This window comes from Nannospalax galili, unplaced genomic scaffold, assembly GCF_000622305.1.
Source record: "Nannospalax galili isolate Female #2095 unplaced genomic scaffold, S.galili_v1.0 scaffold2324, whole genome shotgun sequence".
NCBI classification, from domain to species: domain Eukaryota; kingdom Metazoa; phylum Chordata; class Mammalia; order Rodentia; family Spalacidae; genus Nannospalax; species Nannospalax galili.
The window spans coordinates 355492-362414 of NW_008351545.1; the positions used below are offsets into that span (position 1 = coordinate 355492).

The 6923-nt window shown below is 41.5% G+C and overlaps 1 non-coding gene across 1 annotated transcript; it reads right to left on the reverse strand.

Moving 5' to 3' along the window:
• Positions 1 to 4349: 4349 nt before the first annotated feature.
• Trnas-gcu lies at positions 4350 to 4431 on the reverse strand. The gene has a single exon. It is a non-coding gene; the product is annotated as a tRNA-Ser (tRNA).
• Positions 4432 to 6923: the final 2492 nt, after the last annotated feature.

Consider the following 6923-nt stretch of genomic DNA (forward strand, 5'->3'; position numbering starts at 1 on the left):
CATGCATCTATGGACCATATACAGGCTTTGAACCTCAAACACTGATACACTATTAACTATTGAAAATGTCAATTTTCATTCTTTTTTTTTTTGAGACAGGATCTCCCTGTAACCTCAGCTGACCTGGAACTAGCTTTGTAGAGCAGGCTGGGCTCAAACTCACAGAGATCTGCCTGCCTCTGTTTTTTGAGAGCTGGGTACCAAAGTTGGGTACCACCAGGCCTGGCTTAAGAACATTTAAAAAATAATACATTGTTTATGGTTTTTAAAAAAATCCATACAATGCCAAAATCAATAAAGTAAAAGATAAAACCTCACCTGTTCCTCCTTGGTCCCCATTTCCTGAGGTGTCCATGGCCACCTTAGCTTGGAGTTTTGTTTGCATAGTTCTGATGTCTGCCCCCAAACCCATGACATTGAGCAATTTAACACTTAGCTTTTACTCCCCCACTTATTTTAACATTTTCAGTTCATGTATGGTGTCTCTGACATCTTTATCTGTCATAGGAGTTGCATTTAGTGGCTGCATTGATAGTCTACATAGCACATGCACACTGTTCTTAGAGACTTCCCCTCTCCTTTTCCTCTCTCTCTCTCTCTCTCTCTCTCTCTCTCTCTCTCTCTCTCTCTCTCCCTGCCCCACCCCCACCTATGTTCCTTTCCTTCTTTTGAATTTTGGTTATAAAAGTTGTCAGGGTCCTCAGTAATCATACTAAACCAAGCTAAACTGAGTGTTATTGTACTCAGTTTATAATCACTGTTGGTCACAATTTCGTTATGCCAACCACAGTAGAGGCACTGAATAGGTTAAACTGTTTGGTTTAAACAGAATCTCGTTGCTTATTACTGTGGACACTGTTCTGAGACGGATGGCTGGTGCTGAGCTATTCTAATCTCAGAACAAGGCTGCTTTTGCCTCAAAACAGGCTGGGCTCAGAGCAAGGTCCCTGCTGCCTCTGAGTAGGACCAGAAAGAGTTAATCTTAACAAGCTCTGGCTGCAATTTTTCTTAGGGCACTAGAGAGAATTCCACTCTTTAAGGAGCACGCCAGGCTTTCAGAAGTTTGACCCTTAGTGATCCCAGTGCTTTGCACAGATAGCCAGTTCCAAGAAGAGACAACTCACATTTTAACATTTATTCCTCAACAAAATAATGAGACGTCTGCCTGACCATTAGATATGAGTCCCACACAAGTATCTCAGTAAGACACAGAAACATTTCTTTTAACTCCTAAAAAGAGCTTTCCCTCCTTCCTAGCAGCATAATTGACACTTCAGGAACTTGCCCACTGAGGATTTGCAGTATCTAATCCTCTTTTTCTATCTTTGGTCTTTGTTGAATTTGTTCACAGCAGAAGAGTTACCAGCTTGTCACTACTATTCCTAGCATGGTAATTACAAAAGTAAGAAAGTGTCCTATGTATCAATGGAGGTTCCATGATGTGTTTTAACTCCAAAACTGTGGTTCTGTAAGTTTCTTTAGCTGTTTTCCTCAACTCACTCTTTTGAGGGCATTAAATAAACCTATGCTTTACTCCAGTTTCATCCACATACCTGAAAAAAAGTATGTACTCATTAAGAGCACCATCATGAAGAAAGTGTGCTCAAAGGCCTCAATATGTCCCACAATACGTCATGTTCATTTGCAAAGCCCTTATTACAAACTTTCCTAACAAACTGTGTGATGGAAATTGATTCTCAACTTCCCTTAGATTCAAAGAGACTGTTTACTAAATACATGGTGATCTTCCATTTTGAACATCCACTTGTAACAACACTATCCCCTCACCCAGTTTTGCTTTGGATGTTGGTCTCATTCCTTATATCAGGGTCAACACCTTCATTCTTCCCAAACTCATCCTTGGTTTTAGTGAATCCTTGGTGACTGTGCTGGATAGCTTTAGTGTCAACTTGACACACCTGGGTTGAGGGAGCCTCAGTTGGGGAATTCCTTCATTGGACTGGCCTGTGGTCATGTCTGTGGGGCTTTCTTGATTGTTGAGTGATGTGGGAAGGCCCAGCCCACTGTGGGTGGCACCACCCCTGGACAGGTGGGCCTGTCTTGCATAAGAAAGCAGGCTGAGCAGGGGTCAGCAGAGCAAGCCAGTAAGCAATGTTCCCCATTGGCCTGTGCTCCAGCTTCTGCCTCCAGGTTCCTGCCCCGAGTTCCTACCTTGGGCTCCCTGGTGAACTCTGACCCAGGAGATGTAAGATAAATAAACCCTTTCCTCCCCAAGTTGGTAGTGGTCAGTGTTTTGTCACAGCAATGAAGAAACAAACTAGGACAGTGACTATGCCAGGTGTAGCTAAAATTCCTTCTGGAGGGGTGTAAACAACATACTCCCCCTCCTCTCTTGGTCCCAATGATGAACTGAGGTATGATTTCACCAAACTGCAGTCTGGGGAACCAGTAAGTTTGTTGGGCTTACTTACAGAGCAATGGGTGAGGGTTTACTTATAGGAGTGTGGTTGCTCTTTCCCAAAGGCCTCACCATAGAGTCTTCATCCAAGCATGAATGGTGGCTTTCTCACAGCCACAGAAGACAGCAAGAGTCCCTCCCCTAGGCTTCCCCAGCCTATATGCCCTTAGCCCCTCCCCCAGACCATGTGCACCGAGGGCCAACAGGTTGGTTGGGAGGTATGGCTGAACTCTTGATACCCCTTACTTCTTGTAGGGTGTGACAGCTAACAAGCTCAGCTATGCTGATCCTAATCAAGCAGTTGCAACCCAGCTTGGGAAGATGGCATCTGTCTGTTGGAAGACAGTCCTATACACGTGCTATACTAACACTTGTCTGTGATTATCTTGGGCAGAAATCTTTAGTGTCCACAAGGAATGCCTTATAGAATGCACTTTTCTGTGTGTGATATTTCTAAGAGAAGTACACTTGTCTTTGTTAAGAACAGGGTCTGTTTGTATACAACAATGTTTGCTTCAAAAGTTAGCAGAGTCAGGCTAGTCCCAGGTACTCAGGGCTGAGGAAGGTCTCTTAAGCCAGGGACCTACCGATCTATGCAAAAATAAGTACAAAATTATAGTTTAAAAAATCAAAAATTGTAGCAGGAATAAGATTAGCCTGAAAATGCCTTAAATAACCCATAAAATTTTCACACACACACACACACACACACACACATTTTGGTTTTTTTTTTTTGGTCTTTTTGAGACAGGGTCTCCCTGTAGCCCCAGCTGTCCTGGAACTCAGTATGTAGACCAGGCTGGCCTTGAACTCATAGCACTCTGCCTCCTGAGTGCTGGGATTAAAGGTGTGCACCACCACGCCTGGCTCAGTTCTTTTTTTAAAAATGGTCTCCCTATATTTCTGAGGCTGACCTGGAAGTCACTATGTAACCCCAGGCTAGTTTTGCACTTGTGGAAATCGTCCTGTCTCAGGCTCCCTTGGATTACAGGTGTGAGTCATCCTGTCCAGTTGGGATACATATTTTTGTGAATTTAAATCCGTAGATGATTTTCCAGTTCCTGTAGGTCAGTTAGGCAATGTTTTCCTGTGGTCTTCAATACATTGAATTCTTCTCTGTTACAGGTCAGAGTTTGCAAAAAATCACCAGCACCACTTTAAGAAAAGTAGCAAGGTAAATTTTATTTTTCAACCGGCTGGGCTGTCTATCTCGGGAGTAGAAGCAGCCTTGATCATAGATTGATCAGAGTTTTAATACGATTACAGTAAGCATAGCATAAGTAAAATATGCATTCACCAATCAGGGTTGTACAACATAACAGAATTGCTAATTTTAGTAATTAGCAACCAATCATTATACAGACAAGTGATTTAGTCATATAACTTGGCATCCAACTTTGTGACCTTAAAACTAGCCAACTATTCTAGCCATAATAAATATAATAAGACAGCCAAAGTAAACAACTTGCAGGTGGTCACACAATAACAGGATAACAAGGTGGTCTTATGCCCTGTGTCAAGGTGACCCAAAATAGCAAGCGAGTTACAGAAGCGAAAACAAGCAGTTAGCCAGATGTAGAATGTCTGGAATTAGCACATTCCATGGTTCATGGCTACGACAATTTCCCAAGACCCAAGGTTGCCCCCCTTTTCCTTTTGGTGTGGAGCAAAGTTGCTGCTAAAATGGCTGTGAACAAAATGGAGTAACTTAGGGAAGTTTGCTGAGCCAGTTCATTTTCTTCATAGGAAATAAAATTTTGGTGGGGGAATGAGCCATGAATCAAATAAATGACCTGTGAACAAATTGAGTTCACAGCAGATGATGGAAAAATTAAATGGAATTCTTCAACTGGGTGCAGAGCAAGGACTTAACTTATCCAAAGTTTCCTCATTATCTAAGATTCCTTCTCGGGCAAAAATATTCAGTAACCGACGAGGATGGGATTCGAACCCACGCGTGCAGAGCACAATGGATTAGCAGTCCATCGCCTTAACCACTCGGCCACCTCATCCCATGAGAACTTGTTCTCTTCAATTTCTTCCTCTCTGCAGGGTTCCCAGGGACCTTTTTTACTAATGAATATTTTAATAACCCTTTGTCTAGCTTAATCTTTAAAACTGTCTGAGTCAGATGTCATAAAGAACATTTCACAATCATCACAAAAAGTGATGCACCTATTTGGGACATACTTGATGGGTTGTGCCAGTGCTTGGCACACAGAACTGGATAGGCAAGCCAGTGGTCTTGCCAAGTTGGCTCCACCAGGCCCCAGGTGTCCCTGGTTATGACAGCAGGGAACCTTCATGTGCTTTGTTCCTTCACAGCTACATTTTGTATTCAAGGCGGGAAGTCGCTGCCTTCACCACAGATGGTCTCCAAATTCTTGATTTCTGAGTTTCCAGAAACATAGCTGTGCAATTTCTTTTCCTTTGTCCTCCCACCCCTTGCCCAGGACTTGGCATTAATCACTCTATGGTAAATCAGTATGAACTTGTTTTGAATAGAAGTATTGAATTGCAAGCTGCTCTGGCTTTGGTGAAGGCAGTGTGAAAAGGCAATGTTGTGTCTAAGGCAAGACTGGTCTGACAGAAGATGTCCCACATCGGGAATGTCTGCTGTTAATGGAGGAAGAGTTCCACTGATTCCACCGAGACCACTTTCTCTCCAGCTGCAGGGAAGAGAACATACTGTTCTTGGTTATTGGTTACATCAGTGCTGGAGGAAGTGAAAAATAACTGTTGCCAAATTAATGAAGCGTTCTAGATTTAATTCAAAACCTAAGCACTAAAGTCAAGGTGAAAAGATATTTTCAGCCAGTTAAACCTTTTGGGTTAATAACCAAAGTTTTCTCGAGAACAAAATCAGGCCTGACATAGTGGCTCACATTCATAGTCCCAGCACTTGGGAGGCTGAGGCAGAGGCATTGCCATGAGTGTGAGGTTAGCCTAAGGAAACATGTGAGACCCTATCTCAAAAACAAATTGTGATCAATAGTAAATGTGTTATTACTGGCAAAAGTGCTTAGAAAATTATGTGTCGCATAGTATACAGTGCATTTGACTTTAGTGTGGCTATTTTATTTATTATTTTTATTTTATGTGTATGAGTGTATTGCTTTGTATGTGTGTATCGCTTTGTATGTGTGTAAGTGCACCTGTGTTGTGCAATGCCCCTTGGAGGTCAGAAGAAGGGGTCAGATCCCCTGGAACTAGGGTTTCGGAGGGTTGTTAGACACCATGTGGGTACTGACAATCAAACCCGGGTCCTCTGCAAGAGTAATCAGTACTCTTAGCTGCTGAGCCATCTGTATGGCTATTTTTATTACTATGCTAATACAACAGATGCAAACTATTAGTTGATTACCTGAAATTATATCTAATAAGAATAGAAAATCTAGTACAGAAAAAAGACCCTTCCAAACACCCCACACAAATTCATAAGAGAAAACACAAATGGCAAATGGATATGTTTGAAGCTAATGCTCACAAAAGGACATTTAAAACACTAGTGTATTTTCTTTGAGTGGAAGGGAGCTAAGGTTTGAACCCAGGACCTCAGGCATACCAGGAAAGTCCTATACCACTCATCTATGTCACTACCCCTGTAAACATTACTGCATCACCCGCCTTTCTCTGATCTCACTGTAGATTTCTGAAATATTGCCCATGAAAATTTAAATAGTCCCAACAAGGTTAGTGAAGAATTATATAGCACCTAATAAAATTCTTAAACTTTGAGACCAGAATTGTGGCTTAGTAGCAGACACTGGCCTTGCATGCATGAAGGCCTGGGTTCAAATCTTAGTACTAAAAAAATTCAAAGTCCCTGTCCTTCCTTAAGTCCAATAGTTCATCCTTGGAATAATTATACTAGGAAAAAAAGCTGTACTAGAGTGAAATACACAATGGGGAGCGACTTTTGATCATTTTAATCACTGATCATTTAAAAACCACCCTAAATCCACCAAAAATGGAATATTTAAATGTGTGATTAAGCAAAACATTAAAGTAGTATGAGATCATTAGTAACATATAGATCTCCATATAGTAACTTACAAATATTTCTCCACTGTTGTTTTTTTTTTTGGTCTTTTTGAGACAGGGTCTCCATGTAGCCCCAGCTGTCCTAGAACTCACTATGTAGACCAGGCTGCCCTTGAACTCACAAAGATCTGCCTGCCTCTGCCTCCCAAGTGCTGGGATTAAAGGTGTGCACTACCATGCCTGGCCACTGTTAAATTTTAAAAGGCAAGTTGCAAAACAATAAGTAGGGTGGCTTTTTTGTTTTATGATTTCTCCTGGGAACTGAATTCAGGATTTCACACAACTTGGTCAAGTGTTCCATCACTGAGCTGTATCCCCAGACTTGTATAGTTTTGCTTTTTCAAAACACTGAAGAAATCCTAATTTAACTGAGAGACATTTAACTTTAACTTAATTTTAAAGTCTTAAGATTATTGTTATACATTATCTTCAAAAGAGTATTATGGGTGTATATATGTAT